Here is an 18871-nt window from a genome sequence, read left to right on the forward strand (position 1 = left end):
TTTTCTTTCATGCTCATACTTAAACCAAATAATTCACAAAGTATATCATTTTAGGACATCACTGAGAGATGATGAGGAAACAATGGTGTACATACTGGGAATGAACAGCCAGGAAGGCTGCCAGAGCATGTGCTGCTGCGCCAGCCCTCACACCACTGCAGAAGGTAGGCAGGCTGCCTCACAACCAGATACTCTTACTCATGACAGCACTTCTCTACCCAGCAACCTTCACTTTTTCAAAGTCTAACTGTAACTTAGTTCAGATGTCCCCTGGTGACAGTTTCTAGGCAGAATGCCACAAGAACAACTTCACAATCAGATTCGATGCTCAGCATTGTCCTTGCCTTCTGCAATGCTCACAGAAAAAGCTGGAAAAAGTCTTAGAAAAACAGGGAAAGATATAGGAATGTGTGTGGTTTTCATGTTCTCCAAAGTTCTATCAGTCTCCTGTTTCATATGCACAAGGTGAATAACCTCATTTTTGCCCATATGCTTTTTGCCCTATGGGAACATTTTTGTGAGAAGATTGGTACATTCACAAAGCATATAAAACATAAGTTACAGTTCAATGAATTCTGACAAGAGGAAAACATTTACTAGATCACCTCCAAATCAAGAGAATATAATCTGAATTTCAAAAGATTCCTTGAGGCACATTTTGGTTGTAGCATCTCAAGGGTAATTGACCATGTTGCCTTCTAACACTCAAGATTAGGTCACTTGCTTTGGAAATGTACATGAATTTATGTCTGATTCCTCCTCTAACTTTAATATGCATTATTATTAAATGTGGAAAGAGTCTGAATACTCCACTACTTCTCATTCCCGTATTCATTTACATCAATACACAACAATCTACTCTAATATTAACGACATTCAGGTTATTTTCAATTTTTGGCCTTACAAATAGAGTTCCTATAAATACTTTTGGCATGTGTCTTTTGGGCAATATGGATGCATTTTGGTTGATACATATCTAGGACTCGAACATGCTGCAGTCTGGCATGCACAAATGGTTAAATAGTGAAGAATTCTGCAAGCTGTTTTTTTTTTTTTTTTTTTTTTGTCTTTTTCCTTTTTATCGGTACCTGGGATCGAACTCACGACCACCTACTTGCACGGCAGGCACTTATGCCGCTGAGCTAAATCCCCAGCCCCAAGCTGGTTTTTTTTAAACCAATGGTAGCTTCAAACTGGTCACTGTGAAACTTCTTATTCGCTCTCTCTCTCTCACTTATACGTGCACAGAGCCAAATGACCAAACACCCTCAATTACAGAGGATCTGGGTAGGAGTTTTCCAGAATGGTCAGACTAGTGTGTATCCCCACAGTGAATGTCAGCATTCCTTTACAACCTTATCACTTCCCATTGTGTTTTTTATTTCATTCTACTGTAAGTTAGCATTATGGTCTCGTTTTATATTTCTATGATGTACAGTGAAGGTAACACCAGTTTTCATACACTCATGGGTCACCTGCATATATATATATATATATTTTTTTTTTTTTAGAAATAATACATACGTTCAGAGAAAAAAACAGTAAGAAATCACTAGTTGATATTTATGTATTGTCGTTTTACAAATAGCTGTTCACGATACAAAAATGGAACATGTAAAGTGGGAATTCAAACTGCAAGATTGCAAACAGTTCTGTTCAACTGTCCAACAAAAACTTAGTAACATGGTTGTCAATCCTATACACTTAAACATACCTGCAGTTATCCATAGCTTCATTTATGTTTAGATTAAACAAACAAAAACAGATTAAAATCATTCTGAACAAAGAATAATAGAATTGCTGGATTTCATATCATGACATTCCATGATCAGCATTGGGCACTGTAGTGTCTTTTTGTTAAAATTTAACTTAAAGAAATACTAAACAAAACAGAAAATGGGTAGAAATAATACATAATTTCAAAGAAAAAAATAAACAGTAAGAAATCACTAGTTGATGTTTACATATTGTCGTTTCACAAATAGTTGTTCAAGATACTAAAGTGGAGGATATAAAGGGATTCAGTGAGACTGCAACCAGTTCTGTTCAACTATCCAACGAAAACTTAGAAATATGGTTATCAATCCTATACACTTAAACATACATGCAGTTATACATATCTTCAATTGGGTTGCGATTAAATAAACCCAAGCGGGGTAATATCACTCTGAACAAAGAATACTATTGCTGGGTTTCACATTAATTATGACACTCCAAGATCAGCACTGGATATTTTAGTGTCTCTTTTTCTTCAAAGTATCTGTTCATTTCATGTGTCATAAGATCAGTTCTCATAAACTGTTTACAGATTTTACACATGCATGAGTCTTAACCTGTATTTCTATTCTTTCTATATTACAGGAAGAATAAAACAAAGCAAGACAAAACAAAACATATTCCTATTAACACATGAAATGAAAAAGACATATAAGGCCGTTGTACAAAGAGTTCTACCATAGTTCCTGTGTTGTCTCTTGTTATGTCCAATTGAATTGGCTATATCATCAGACATAGAATAATTGAATACATTAGTACATAACAGTATTAATAAAAACACGACTTTGTATATAGAACTTCAAAAACTGGCAGTTATCAAACCAGAATGTGTATCATAGAGTCTTGTCATCTCCAGGGTAGTTGCCTATACTCAGGCTTGATACTATCAATCATGTCAGTTTTGTATAGAATGTTCTCTGCCTCATTTCTCTTATGTGCTTTTTTTGCCATCAGTTGTCTGCTTATCTTCTGCATTCTGTTTTCAACTCCATTCATTGAGGCTTCTCTGCCACTGTTCTTGGAATCCTAGTACTTTTCTTTCTCTCTAGACTGCCCTGCAATATTCTCTGTAGAGTTGGATTGGTGGTCGTGAATTTCCCAAGTTCTTCTTTGTCTTGGAAGCATCTTGTTTCTCCTCTAATTTCTAGAGACAGTTTAGCAGGATATATCAATCTGGGATAGAGGTTATTTTCTTTCAGGGCTTGGAATATTTTGCTCCAGGCTCTTCTTGACTTGATGGTTTATGTCGAGAAGTCTGCCATTATTCTGATGGGCCTTCCTTTATAGGTTATCTGTTCCTTGTCTCTAACAGCTTTTAATATTCTGTTCTTATACTGAATTTCAGGGATCTTGATTATTATATGCCTGTTTTGGTTGTAGGTGGCTGAAGTTCTGTATACCTCATATATCAGAATATCATTTCCTTTTCCTATGTTTGGGAGGTTTTCCCTAGTTATTTCTGTGAATAGCATTTGTAGTTCCTTTGTTTGTAACCCTGCTTCTTCATTCACATTCATTATTCTCAAATTATAGATCCTCTTGTCGTCTTCTAGCCTTCGTATTGTTACTGCTTGTTCCCTTGTTATTTTTAAAGTTTTCCCTTTCATAATCCCACATTGCAAAACTGTCCTCCAGTTTGGATAATGTATCCTTAGTTTCTTTCAAGCTGATACGCCATCTTTCCATAGAGATTTTAATTTCCTAGTAATCTCTTTGAATCTGCTTCATGTATTCTATATTTTTTTATATTCTTTATCAAATGGTTCTCACTTTTGAGTTCCTTCTTTCGTCTGTGTCTGCTTGAGAGATGCTTACTATCTCTTTTATTAATCTTCTTATATCTTGCTTTACTTGGCTAAATATTTCACATTTGAACTTGTCTATGAGGTTCCAAATATATCTCTTTATGTCCACTGGCATTGTGTTTCATACTGCATGTTTTCTGTTCTCATTCTTCTTTGTATATACCTGTCCTGGGTCATTGTTGTCAGGGTTGGGACCTGGGGACTTTTTGTTATTGCTTCCTCTTCCCATCTATTTTGCTTCTTCCAAGAGGCCCCAGTTTCTTTCTTTGTTGGTTACAATTCTTCTGAAGCACGCTGGCTAGATGACCCTTCCTACTGCCATGTGCTAGTGAGTTGCAGACAGGGACAGTGTATACTGTCCATCCTCCCCACCCCCCACATCAGTCAAGCTGCTGTGGCCTGCACTGTATTACTTTTTGCCGCCTCCCCTCCGGGTCAATCAAGTTGCTGTGGCCTGCAATATATTACTTTGCGCCACCTTCCCTCTGGGTCAGTCAAACTTCTGAGGCTTCACTGTGTTAGTGTGGTTAGTGTGTGCCATCGCTGTAGGGGCTTGATTTCAGATAACCTATTGGGTCTCAGCCAGGTCATGTGATCCAGGACTAGCTCACTCCACCAATCCCATTCGGAAAGGGAACAACTGACTGAAGTCACTGCTGCCCCTTGTACTTGCCAGTCCTGCCCAGTACAAGAATGTCATCCGCCAGAGCTCCCCTTTCTGTGGAATGGCTCCCCTCCTGTCACTGACCACAGGTCAATGCTGGCACCCTGCCAACTCAACTCTCCATTTGGCTCGCCAACTCCTGAACTCAATGTAACTGAGCCTCCAGTAAGTCAAAGTGGTGGGACCTCGGACAGCTTGGCAAGTTGTGGCAGGACCTTGGATGGTTGGCAAGTCGCCCACTATGGTGAGAACACTGAACCTTTAGTTGTTCCAATAATAGCACCGAGACTGTATGTTTGGTTGGTTCTTCTCACCTTAATTTCTTCTTGGGACGAGAGAATTCATTACCCTCTGTTTGGGGCTCCCCATTCTGTATTATGGGAGCTTCTGTGGCCAGTTGTTATCTATCTGCCATCTTTGCTCCTCCCCACCTGCATATAATTTTTGGTAAAAATATCTGTTCAAACATTTTGTCTACTTTTTCTATTTCCCTTTTTATTACAGACTTGTTGGAGATCTTTCACTCTTCTGCCCACAGCTTTCCTAAAAAGTGTAATTTTTAAAACTCACATTTTTATCTCCAATTCAGAATGTATTCCTGGATATCCTTATAATCCAAATAGGATATTACAATTTTAAGGTTTTTCAAGAGCTCTATATTATCTAAAGGATAAAGTCTAAAGCTGTCTTTCATTTGGCTGGCATTTAAATCTTGCCTCTGTTTCTCATGCATTTCTATGCAAAGTACATGGGCAAATAAACAAGGTCCCAAGATTTGCCATCCTATTTCATATTATTTTATCCTTCCTAGAAAATCCTCTCTTGCATTGACCTGCAAAACAGCCAATCATCTTTAAAAACTAAATTTCTAAGTTTCCACCTAAAAATGATTCCCTCCCTAGAAAAAAACAGCCTTTATTGATCCTCGCCCATGATATTGCTGAGTCCCATTTTAACACATTCCATATACCAGTTTAATTTTTTCTGCCCAAGGGAAAGCGAGTACACACAGTTCCCCACTACCACAAATTAATGCAGTATGGTTTCCTGCATTTGGGGAAATCGCAGGTGTCAGCACATCTGGAGTTCAAATGGATGAGCCTCACCCTGGAAAAACCACCTTCATGATCATGGAATCGCCCCTGCCAGGTAAGTATGAGTATGTATCAGTTTAATTTTATTGTTCTTTTTTTTTCTCAGTAGAAGCGTGTTTTCTGAGAATTCTCTGAGATACATACACTATTTCACTAGGTCTAGTATAGTATTCCCTCTTACCAACAGGTTCATGGAGGAAGTATAGCCAAATGGAAAGACATGAACTTGCTATAAAGCTATGAAAATATAAAACAGTATTAGAAAAAAGGTTCAGTACACTATTATTTCTTTTAAATTGCTTTACCTACAAGTGACATTTTTGGCAAAGTGTCTCAGCACAACACTCAGTCCTATTTAAGGAACTAAGAATACAAAGTAGGACGCAATCTCTCAAATAGATGCATTTTATGAACATGGGGAAAGTTTTTCCAAGTATTATCTTCTAAACACAATATTGATAAGATCAAAATATTTCTTAAATCTAATAAAAATATAAACAATATGAGATAATGACCTAATAATCTGTAATATATTTTAGAAGGCTTAATGAGAAGTCACAATTTTCTTAAAGAACAATATCCAAGAATAAGCTCAGTGGTAGACTTGTTTGGTGTTATTTTTCCAAGAAAAATGTACCCTAACTTGCCACCCTGTCTTATGATGGACCAACAGCCTAAAATGAGTATTTAATGTTAATCTTCAAGAAAAAAAAGTGCTCTAACTTGCCAACCTAAGTCCTGTGGTGGAATCTGATTTCAACTGGCATAATGTTATTCTTTCCTGGAATGACACAATCCTTATAGATTCACTCTTTTTTCAAAAAATCACCAGCTGTCTGTGGCTACGGACAAAGTCAAAAATATTAAAAGTACTACATGGCCCAGAATTCTGTTTAAGATTGAATCAACAGGGGCTGGGGATTTAGCTCAGCGGCATAAGCGCCTGCCCTGCAAGCAGGCAGTGGTGAGTTCGATCCCTGCTACCGATAAAAACAAAAACGAAAAAGACAAAAAAAAAAAAAAAAAAAGAATATAAAAAAAGATTGTATCAACATGTTAAACAGAACTACTAAACAACCAGGGAAAGTAGTTAAATGAAATGCTAAAAATTGTAAAATATCTAAATTTTTAAAGTTCTTTTGAGCATCTTAACCTTTGCCAATTCTAGACATCTTTTCCAAAAACTATGGAATATTCTCACTTGTATAAATCCTCCCATCCCATCATCAGTTTTGGCTACAAAATCTGAAAAGTGACAGACAAGGCATTTACTGATTCTGTTGGTACAACCTAACTTTAAGGTGCCTAAAGCCTCTTGAAGACCCAGAAGGCTACAAGGAATGACCATCAAAGGTGGCCATCCAACACTACACAGTATTACCCACAGATTCTGCTGGCCTGGGGCTTAGCTATCTGTAACATGACATTTGCTCTACTTGGTACTGGACCCAGAGAAAAACTTCTCTCTCCAAGAGTAACTTCTATATTCTCCTTCTCATTCCAGAGATAAACCTCCCATTCCCTTTTGGCAACTGCACCAAGCCTTCTCCAACCACAAGACTCCACAACCACTCAAGCCTCCACCCCCACCCTCAAATAAATCTGTCTGCTCTTTTGCACAGGCAGATGCTCCTTCAAATCAGCTTCTAATATGTCATTCTGCCCACTTCCCAAACTCCTCCCTCAACCAAAACTGATAAAAGTAGTTCCACTGCTTTGTTCCTACTGAGAGCGCCCCCAACATTCCCCTTTCTGCAGCCTCTGCTGTGCCTACATTAAAGGCCTCTCTAATCTTTGTCTTCTCTCTTTTTCTCTGTACTTCTCTAGATTGAGTGCCAAAAATAATCAGTAACTACACTGCATACTTAATAATAAATTCATAAGTAAACAAATGACCCGCTTGATTTTTCTGCAAGTAGTCATTGGCTATGTAACTTATCTCTTTAACCAGAACAGTTCCATTCCCCAAATTACAGCCTAGTTCAAAGTTATTTTCTTGATTTTCCAGGGGAAGTAAAATGTCTGACTATGAAAAGGAAGCACTTCAGAAATTATGGTCAAGACTTAGTGAGCACAGTTAGAAAATCGCTACACTACTTAAATGCAAAGACAAGTCCTTTGTTCAGAGGTCTGTTGTGTTCAAGCACATAGAACAGTGCTGTTAAATAGTTCAGATCATTTTTAAGATACTTCAGTTTATTCTTAGGTGTTGCATGGTAACCAAGTCTCTTTATTCACACCAGTTGAAGTATGAATATTTGCATCCAATCTGACAGAAAATGAGCATATTTAAAATAATGGCCCTGTCGTGCTTGAGCACCACCCAAAGAATGAACTTTGAGGAAAAATAAATTAATAAAGGCAGAATATTCAAGTCTATGAGAAACATAATTATCAATTAGCAGTATGAAGTTCTTCTGAAAAATTCCCCAAGGTTTCTGAAGGCTTCTTCAGTAATTATCTACATGTAAATAATAAGTAGTCCCAAGATCCTCCTATACTTTGGGTTTCTCTGTGGAAGAAATGTAAACTAAACATTTCAGAGCTATGTAGAAATGAAAGCAATGAGTTCTTGCAACAACTTAGCTAACCAGACCTATATTCTCACAACAGGATTTATCTAAAGTTTGCTTATAAGCTCTGTTGTGATCATAACTCTCATTCCCATCCACTAGTGGTTTCTTTTTCAGTTCTACTTTTACTCTACCTAGACCCAATTCTACAGTCAAGGTCACAGAAAAAATAGGAAATTATGTCAAACCACATCATTGAAAGGAAGTTCTGAAGCTTTCTGTGCTTTTTTAAGGACAAACTTTGAAGATATATAAACTAGACTAATATTGAAGTATTTTTAAATTGGACAATATTCTTTATTAGATTATTTGAAGCACATAACAGCTATAAGTTTAGCTACATTTTAAAAACTAAAGATTTGATTAGTTGCTAAGCACATGGGACAGGAAGAAACCTTCTGAACAGGGTTTTATGGCTAAGAAATTCATATAATAGAATCTAAGAATATAGATACATGTAGTTGCTAAGAGATTATTTTATAGCAATTCAAAAAGCTAAATTCCTATTTTGGAGAGAAATACGTCATCTTTCCATTAAATAAAACCTTCAGTTTCATCAAGGAAACAAAATACGTATACATAAAACAAAGTAATTCAAATACAGTTGGCCCCTCGTAGCCACAGGTTTTACAGTCATTGAGGTAACTAATCCCAGATGGAAAACAATTATATCTGGGCTGCACATGTATTTTTTTCTTGTCATTATTCCCTAAACAATATAGTTTAACTATTTACATAACATTTACAGAGATTTGCATTGAAAGGATCTACTTTTCCTACCAGTAAAATTTTTATCATGTAGTCTAATATTCTACACATATGACTGATCTGAAATACCAGTAACTTTATAGATTATACTACGTTTTTCTTTCTAAATCTTGAAGTTCTAACAATACAAAAAATAAAATCAAGTAATATATCAGCACTTCTGGGTCTACAGAGAAATAACAAAAGGAAAACCAATTCAGATCATCTTTTTAAAAATTTTTTTGGTTATTTCCATTTGGCTAAGCTAGTAGTGGACGGCAACTTTAAGATATTCTAGCCCTGCAGTTTTCAGAGTATCACTTCTTTAATCGATCATTTAGATCATGTTAATGCTATTACAGCACTAAAATTACACAGTCCTAAACCCTTACCTAGAAACAAATTTAGAAAATAGAGAGACCTAAGGCTAAAAGATGATTTGAATGTGTTTGTACCCTCAAAAGTTCACTGAAAAATACTTCAACAAATGGGAAGTGTGGCTTCTGGGAGAAAACTGAGTCCTGTGGGATTTGCATTCATGCTTAGGGTTAGGTATCCTCACAAGAGGACTTGGTGGAGTCTGTCACTCATGCCCTTCTGACCTCTTATCACGTGATGGCACAGAGCTCCTCTCCTATGAAGCAGAAACAAGGGAGACACCATCTCAGAAGCACAGGACAGCCCTCAGCAGATGCTGGCATCTGATCTTGGACTCCTCAGCCTCCGGAACAAGTTTTATTTGTTTTTAAGACGAGGCCTCCGTATTTTGCCCTCAACTCCTAGACTCAAATGAGCTTCATGTCTCAGCTGACTAAATGGCTGGGACTACAGGTGTATGTTATCATACTGAGGCAATTTTTATTCGTTATAAACCACCCAATATTTTTCTGTTGTTGTAGCAACACGGGACAGACTGAGACCCTTAATTCCATTATACAATTAATTAAAACTTTTACAATTAAATATGGAAAACTAGATGATAGAGAACATGATTATTGTTGTACTGGTATCAACCGATGTACAGATTTACATTTACAGCACAGAAAAAAAAATTATTGCACTGTTAGGCTTCCAAGAAATGCAAGTCCAGGAACTCTGTCTGTGCGTCACAGGTATCACAGTTATTGTCCAAAATCTGCCTGCCACAGGGCCACTACTGTCCATTGATCTTGGGTTCCTGGATTTCTGTTGCCTTTCAGAAAGAAGGACAAAAATATCCTATACGATTTTATTAATGCTGCACAATGTATCCAAAATGGCCTCTGTTCCCATTCTTTCTCTCCTTCCCTCCCCCTCCAGTTTTTCACTCGTTAGGCCTCCTTCTAGCCTAGGGAAAAATCTGTTCTCAAGGTTACTCACCAGCTCAGTTCACAAAGCTGAAAGGCCTACATGTTCAGAGCCAAACACAGACTCCCCAGCAGCTTGTTTTTAAGGTGGACACTAGGCTCTACATGTTTTACTCAGATACTAGAAGCTAGCTAAACGGAGAAAAGTAATCAGGGCAGAGTTGCTGCTTTTCTCCACACTGATCATGACTTCAAACAAAAATGGAAAAGAAACTTGATAAAGGCTTAGCTGGCTATTTAGAAAACTAAACTTGCCTCTGTGTCATAACGCTCTGTTTAGGGAACAGAACAAAGAATTGAACTAGAAAATAAAGAGGAATGCCTTATAAACTCATCAGCATTTTAATTATCACTGTGAAATAACACACAATGAACAACTTAGCTTCTGGTTTCATTTGTACAGACTCTGTCTATACCATAGCAGTTAGGATGAACGTTATCAGATTTTCAACTCCTTATCATTAAATCATTAAACACTTGTGTATATAACAATAATCTTTTGCTGCACTAATCTTTTTAAAGTGTTATGAGTACATGTTTGCAGCATTATCAAGTTTATATTCACCTTAGGAGTAGTTTCATGTACTTATCCTTTTTTCTTTATGTACCTAACGTATCTTGATTCTTTTTATTCTTTCCCTTCCCACCCAACTTGCTCCCTCTACCTCTAGATTGCCTTTCCCCATTTTCATTATTATTCTTTTTTCTCAGCTCATATTTGCAACATATAGTGATTAAATTCATTGTTGGTATTTGGCACATCATAAACTTGAATCTATTTATGCTCCCCAACCTCAGTTTCTTGGACCCTTTCCACTATGCAAAGTATCTCTGTCCCTAATTGATCAATCTTTTATTTTACTCTTTATGCATACTTCACATTACTCAATGAGTGAAACCATATGGTAGTTAAGCTTGTGTGACTGATTTATTTCACTTAATATTATGTTTTCAAGGTATATCTGTTTTCTAACAAATGTCTCTAATTTATCCCCCATTATAAACTTTTGACCTTTCTCTCAAATGTGGATTACCCTAAGGCAAGTACATTACCTGCCTTCTTTTCTATTAATTCTTTTCTATTAATTACATATTTTCTCCCTTTCTCCTCTCATTCTAACTCCTCTTATTACCCGTCCTCTTTTCTCTTCTTTTTTCAGGTTTTTTTTGTCTGTACCAGCATAGAATTAGAAAAGCTCACAGAGAGTAGTTAGTCCTGGTAGATTTGCTGGCTGCAAGTTAAGAAGTGCAAGTCCAAAGAATTAATTTGATGATACCCTACTATGTACGCACTCATCCTAGTCCCCAGTTCAGAGACTAAGGTACACAAGAATTCAGTGCTGCAAACATAAGGTATTAGTCATTAATCAACTGTAGTAGCATCTGAAAATTCAAGTAAGCAAGCCTAAGATGCAGAATCCACATAAGCAACTAAATAAACAATATATATTTGGGTTATTCCCAGAACTAAAATTCAACAAGGTCCTGAGGCATTTAAAATTTTATAACTTTCTTAAGAGCAAAAATGCTTAAAAATGCATGCTGCCTTGCTGCCCCAATACAAAGCAGATTTAGTGCAGCTGAGCAAACTCTCTGCCAAGCTGCTGGAAACCAAGAAAAAAGGAGAAATTGCCTGACCATCTGAGACCAGTTTTCACTCTCCAATTTGTTTGTGTTCAAGTTCTACAAAGGTGATAAAATAACAGCTTCCCTTGGTAAACAGAAAATAAGCTAACTGTTCCACTAAAAGTCGTTTCCTATTTATCCATTATTTTGGAATCATTAAGCTCAGAATCCATACTTAATAAGGAAACAATAGGCTAAAGCATATAGCAAACAAGGAAAAAAATCGAAAGTTCATCCCTTCAGACTGTCAACATACAATTGATTCTCAAGCTTCAATTTGATTTCAGGCTGACATAGCATAAATTATCTTTCAAGATCTTACAGGCCACCTGCACTCTATTCCCAACCCTAGGTCAAAACAAACAACTGGCAGATCTTCAAATCCTACACACTTTTTCCTAAGCCTTAGAATATGCAATCTTTCTACCTACTTCACTTTGTCCTTCCTCAGAGTAATTTCAAGTTATTTCTTCTAATACCGTTACTGAGCGCACTCATGGCCTAGTGCACCTCCTAACCCTCACTCACTGCCTTAATTACTTCTTTAATGGAATTGTCCAATTTTTGCTGCAAGATGACATTTGCAGTACCTAGAACAGGTCCTGACGAATATTACTTGCCAAAAGACTAAATGTCACACAATGACTTAAGAATCTGGACGGAATCCAAACCCCTCACTGACTGTTGGACCCAGCACTCACCCAGTTCAAGCCAGGCGCTGTCCACGAGCTGCTTTCCCTCGCTGAAACGCTCTTTCCCTACCAAACTGCTTCCTTATGTACTCATCTGCCAAATCACTGTCAAGATCGGATGTTTTATGTCGTTGTCCCTCCTCCAAATTTCTCAATGACACTTCCTCCTCGACACTTATTCCTCCCACGAGTGGTAGGTCTTTCTTCACCAGATGGTTCTCCAGGTAGGTATTCCTATGGCGAGTTCCTCCGTGTTCCCGCAACACCTAGGGCAACAAAAGAGCTGCACTGTAAGTTCTAAGACGTGGAAGTGAGGAAGGACAGCAGTGGTGAGGGGACCTCCTGGTCCTCAGCCTTTTCAACCTCTGGCTTTAATAATCTACAGCCTCGCCTATGTGCGTAGTGGTAGATGGACTGCAGCACCGAAAAACAGTCACGCATGTAGAAAGAAAGCACCCATACCTGGACAGTGTGGCTCACTTTCTGAGAAGTCAGCAGCATCACACAAATGATACTGGAGATGTTTCAGTCAAGCAGGAGACGCAGAGGTGAAGGAGCCTACAGACCTCGAGTAGCGCTGCCTGAGTTAGCACGGTGGGCTCACAGAGCTCCGGGACCGAGAGTGCTCCTGGGGAGCCGCTCCCACGGCCGGGACCTCTCACAAGCAGAGGGCAGTGCGCCTGCGTCGGGACTTCACAGCGAGCCCGAGGCGCGGACGGGAAGCTCAGCACTCGAAATTCGCCGGGAAAGACGCTAGCATCCATTGCTGTGCGATTTTCGAGACCTCCAGCTGCCAAGCACCTAGCGTACAACGCAGTCGGACCCCGCCAGCGTACAGCTATGGTGCTTCCAGGGCCACTTCCGCTTTCCCGAGACCCACTTCCGCCCTGCCTCTCCCACCTCAGTGTTCGGACCACCCCACGGCCGACTCTTGGCCCCGCCCCCTCTCTGCCTGGGGCTCGCGCGTGAACTCTCCACAAAGTTCCCGGGCCCGGAAGTCCCGCCCCCAACGCTGAAAGCCTTTCTGTGCTGTGACAGGCGCCCAGCGCTCGGGGGCTGTGTTCAGCTGGCTCCTTCTGTCCTCGGTTTAGCGCTGACATAGAGGCTGCACAGTCCTGCTACGGTAAACCTGGGCAGCAGGGAAGACAGTATAGGGCGAGAAACCAAACCCATTTTCCATATCGTCGGTGTTGAGAGAATGAGTATTTTCTGTTTTCCTCAAAAATGCAATATTCTGGGGCTGGGGGTTTAGCTCAGCGGCATAAGTACCTGCCTTGCAAGCAGGCAGTCGTGAGTTCGATCCCCGGTACCAATAAAAAGGAAAAAGACAAAAAAAAAAAAAAAAAAAAGCAATCTTCTGTGTAGATCCTGAATGTGAGGTGGTACTTTATAATTGGAACCCTCTTGGCTCAGGAGCTGAGATTTGGTTTCCAGAGAGTCGCCATCAGCCATGTAGCTGAGGTGCAGATTAGCCGGCCACTCCCGATAGTCGGAAGAAAAAGCCGAATTTATTCCGATTCCCGCAGACGGAACTTTTTTTTTTTTTTAAATAGGAAAAGGAGAAATGTAGGTGCTCAGTATTCTGACAGGTAAAAAGGAGAAAGGGACAGGTAGGTTACAGGTGGTGACCCGCAGGGTTTGTTCTGCCTCAGAAACCTGAAGCCAAACCAGGGTCTAGTTGACTGCAGGAAAAGGGTTCAGCTCTCGGGTCCTAATTTAGCAAGCGACACAGAAAAGCATCCTCTCTGAGCCCTTTAGTCCCTTTAGTGTTGGTTGAAGCAGTGAGTTGAGCTTGCTGAGGCAGCCCTTGGGAGGGTGGCGGGGTCATGCTAGGTGCCTGGCTTCACCCCGCGGAAGGCGTGCTGGAGTGTGGTCAGAGTGCAGGGATTGTACTGGTGTCGTCGTGTCCCCGAAGTCAGTGGTTGACATAGATAAAAGTATGAATGAGAACTCTACAGACTTGCCTCCTTTAGGGACTGCGTTCCATTCCTCCACATGCATCAGTTTAATCATCACCAGAAAGAAATGTTGGAAGCAAGTAGTCTTAAAAGTGAGCCCCCTAAAAATAATGCACTGAGAAATTTTTCTTGCCCTTTGACAAGTCTCAAAAGATCTATGCCAAATCATTCCCTTCTGCATCAAAATAGGCAAATCATACATATTTTTGGATATCCAGACAAAACAAGCATGACGTTGCTTGTTTTGCCTGGATATCCAAAATTTGTCAGATAGCTAATTTTTCCTCAGTGTCAGACATTACAAAAATAATACATATATTGAAGACATTTCTCTTTTCAATAAATACAGTGTTTATTTGTACAGCATGTATAGTGAATGTGCCTAAATACGATAGACTATATATAGGGATTGCTTATTTTATGACTGAGTGCCTTTCCTGAGTGACTAGGTAATTAAATGAATTGGTCACTAAATGAGGAATTGCATATTATCTGTAAGTATGCAAAACAAAGAAATGGTCAAAGGAAACTCGGTGTCTTTGTTTTTATTTGTATAACTTTTACATGAAGTACTGTAACGTGTAACAACATAAAACTATAGTATGTACTGTGCAGTGTAGTTAGCAAAAACTATAGTACTGTATAAACAAGGCATAGTATACCAAAAAGACATTGAGGCTTTATAAGCAGGATATTGAGAACTGTACCAAAAAAAAAAAAAAAAAAGATGAGTTGTCATGTCTGAAGAGTATACCTGAATTGTAAGTTCAAACAGCTGTTAAATGGATAGGTCAATAAACAAACATAATCTCTATCTCTAATAGGAGGTATGAAATTAGCAAGGCATTGCGTATGATGCAGAAGGAGGAACCTAGTTTGGTAGTACTGGTAGGAAAAAGTCATTAGAAGTATTTCCAGTTTACTGTGAAATTAATCTGTTATACTTGAAAAGGAAACTCATTTGATTAAGTCATCTGAGAGAATAATCTCAGATTTTCAGAATGATAGACTAGATGTGTGGTTTGCATCTTAGGTTTGTTTATTGTTGTGATTGAACTCTTTAAAAATGTCTCCCAAGTATCTTCAGAGGTGGGATTTTTCTGAAGGTGATTTAATCCTTAAGGAACTAACTCATCAATAGGTCAGCACACTGTTGAGTTTTTAGCTGGTGGGGCATTAGGATGTGGGTCAAGGTGAAAGCACCGGGTCACTGGGGACTACCTACTTCAGAGTACAGCCATTTCATATTTAATGACACACCTGTCTAATGAGTATTCGAATTTATGACCCCACTTTTTTGATATAGTTATGTACACCTTGTTTATAAAGCATAAATATCTTTATGGTACAGTATACCATGTTTATGCAGTAGTATAATTTTTGCTGATTACTGTATTGTACAGTGCTGTAGTTAGATGTTCTATTATACATAACCATACCATGGGCAGGTGTTAGACAAATAACAGCAAAGTCATCAGGCTGGAGTGTCCTTTGACCATTTCTTTGTTCTGAATATTGTAAAGTACATGTTATACACGGTTTCTTACTGAGCAACCAATTCATTTAATGACGTACTCCATGGGAGAAAACTCAGTCATTAAACAAGGATTGCTGTATCTCTCCTGGCTCTTCCAGCTGTCTCTGTTTCCAGGCCATCATGAAGTGAGCAGCTTTCCACCACCTCTACCAGACCCTTTAGCTGTGAAGTTTATGCCCCAACCTGACCCACCTGAGGGTGAAAACTGTAAAACCAGGAACCATAAACCTTAAGGCTTTTATCTTTTGAGTTGTCCATGACAAGAATTGTGTTCCAAAAACAGAAAGCTTATGACCCTATCCACCATGGTATTGTGCTTCAGCCTTCCAAGCTTGGCAGCTGTGGCCAGCACAAACAGCCTTTGTAACTTTTGTTTTTGTGTGTGTGTACAGCTCCCTGATATTTTAAAGCAAATCAGAATAAAGTGTGGGGATAATATCTTGTGGTTTTTTTCAAGTGTTTTTTTTAATTACCTGTTCTCAGATAATGTACCAATAAGTTGAGAATAATCTTTGTAAGAGATTAAAAACTATCGAAAGAGACCAAAGTATGTTAGTAATTTGGAGGAGGGAAAAGATCTGTGGCTGGTAAAAATGCAAGGAAGATGATACAAAAGAAGACATTTTTATTCTAGTATGATACTAACAGGAAAAACAAATCACCCTTTTTTTCTACTCCTGTTTAAGTATACATGTATCCACAGCTGTCTGAGTTTAACTGGAAGCAGCCAGGTATTGGCAGTGAGGTGTTTTCAGTGGTAATAGTGGTCTGAAATAATGACCATTTTTATTTCTTATTTATTGTCCCCTCATACGCACATTTGTGCTCCAATGATTAGATCTGCTAAATTGGAGTAGACTTTGAGAGTAAACCACAGAAAGGATGTTTAAATATCCTGAAAAGATAGGCATATGAAGACTGTAAAGGCTCAACCAAGATATCTGGTTCTTCCTTTCACTGGAATAGCCTTTGCTAAACCACAGAACAAAAGTTAATATACTACAGTGTTAACATGTCAGTATGTAGCAACTCTTTAACTGCTGGGTCAGTATATAATGCATTTTTAATTGAATTTTTACAAGATACATATGTAATTATACTTATTCTGACCCTCTTATTTGATTCACTGTTAAATTGCTTTTCTCCCTCTCTATATCGCGTTCTCCACTCAGGAATTTTATTTTATTTTATTTTTTAACTATGCTGGAGTGGGGGGACCCCAGAGACTCAAGCACTTTGCCTCTGAGCTACACTCCCAGCCTTGCAGGCAGGGCTTGTCACTATCCTGGGGTTTTTTGAATTATAAAGTGATCTCACCAAACTGCACAATTATGTGAAACTCTCAGAACACTGCAGCAACATTGGTACAAAGAATAGCAATTCTTAAAATGTGAAATTGAAACTGGCCCCTGAGCAGACAAAACTGAGAGAATAGGTATTAAATTGAGCCAAAGAAAAATAAAGTAGAATTTCATGTGTACTACAATTTGGGGCTTGAGATGTAACCCTTTAAGTATGCTTCTTTCTGTTTACCTCGTGTGTGCATGTGTATGTACTTTTCCTGAGCTGTAGTGTCTTTTATGAGGTCCTCAGTCATTGGCATACACAGCCTCACACTCGGTTAAGTATGCAGATTTCTGTCCCCATTGCAAATGTTTTATACGTAGCACATGACATTTATGTCATACCCTGAAAAACAGTGAATAATGATAGGTCTTATACCTCAAGTGTCCCCTTATTCTGAACAAAAGATGCTTCTAATTATTTACATACTTGATCCCTTATGATAGGATCTTTATTAAAGTTTCATGAGTAACATTTGATTTTCATGAATGCTGTTTCCTAACCTGCAATGAACTTTTAAGGAGCTTTTTTTCTTGAGTGCAAAGCACCATTTAACTTTTTAAAGAACACTAGGGAATGGGAAAAGAGCAAAAAACAATCTGGATACAAAGTTTTCTCCAGTATTTTTTTTACAATTTCATGAAGCCATTGCTTAACCATTTTGGGTTGTGTCCCTCAATACTGAAATAGCTTTCAGTCATATCAGGTCCAGTTTAACGTCGACAGGGAAGAGGGCTCAGTGTCATGAAACAATTCTCATCAAATTGAGCAATATCAGAGATTTTGACTTTCAGGCTAAATGCATTTAGAGTTCATTATGCAGTCTTTCATCTTTAGGAAAAAGATCTAATGAAAACATTAACTTTGAACTTTGACAACAGTTAAAAGCTTACAAGCAGATGTAATACAAACAGAGCAAAGCGGCTGGGCGTGGTGGCTCCTCCCTGTAATACCAGCTCTCAATAGGCTGAAATAAGAGGATCTCTGCTACTTTGAGGCCCATTTGGGCTATATAGTGAGTTTAGGACTACCCTGGACTACATCCCAAGACTCTGTCTCAAAATCCAAAACAAAACTACAAACCCAAAAAACTAAGAAAGCAAAGAAAATACAGGCTGCATACGAGATTTGAACTGAAAAATTTTTGTGAACAAATTAACTAAAGAAAACCAATTCATTGTGAGACAAAGTTAGTTCTCTCTTCTATAAGCCAATATAACTATGTTTTATGAGAAAATGTATCATTTATTTATGCCAATACCAAAAATTACTAAATTCTGTGTAACAGCTTAGATTTTTTTTTTCTAGGTACACACAACTGCAAAAATTTTGAATAAATTGTACAAAAATTAAAGTATGTTACCAACTAAGAAAAAGATTCATGTAATAAAGATTGAGTCTTAGTTACTAAGAGTAGCATGGGTTTTTCTGATTAAATGATAATAAGCAATACATAAGGTATCAATTTAGTAAAACAATTTCCTTTTACAACAATAAACATGCCTGGCTATATTATGCCGAGATAATTACCATCTGAAAAATAAGATATATCATACATAAAGTAGTTTATTTAACAGAATTATGAAACAAACCTTTAAACAGATGCTAAAGTAAACTAATTTACTAATATTACTTAATCTTTTTGAGACAGGGTCTCACTCTATAGTTCAGAGTGGTCTTGAACTCACCATGTAGCCCAGGCTGGCCTT

General features: G+C 38.2%; 1 protein-coding gene and 1 non-coding gene across 3 annotated transcripts in view; both read right to left on the reverse strand.

Annotated features, from left to right (window-relative positions):
• Positions 1 to 18871, reverse strand: part of Echdc1 (ethylmalonyl-CoA decarboxylase 1) — a 98490-nt gene that overhangs the window by 18946 nt on the left and 60673 nt on the right. The window contains exons 1-2 of one of the 2 annotated variants that reach the window (XM_003479730.5): positions 12786 to 13188; positions 12333 to 12589 (exon numbers count right to left, since the gene is read on the reverse strand). The gene's annotated coding sequence lies outside the window, so the exon portion shown is untranslated. Of the gene's footprint in view, positions 1 to 12332; positions 12590 to 12785; positions 13189 to 18871 lie in introns of those variants that run through there. The other variant, XM_023561464.2, reaches the window with a different exon arrangement.
• On the reverse strand, positions 5237 to 5402 carry LOC111754531 (U1 spliceosomal RNA). Its single transcript, XR_002789209.1, has one exon. It is a non-coding gene; the product is annotated as a U1 spliceosomal RNA (small nuclear RNA).

Source organism: Cavia porcellus, unplaced genomic scaffold, assembly GCF_034190915.1.
Source record: "Cavia porcellus strain 051 isolate PalLab524CR breed Dunkin Hartley unplaced genomic scaffold, mCavPor4.1 scaffold_24, whole genome shotgun sequence".
Taxonomy (NCBI): Eukaryota; Metazoa; Chordata; class Mammalia; order Rodentia; family Caviidae; genus Cavia; species Cavia porcellus.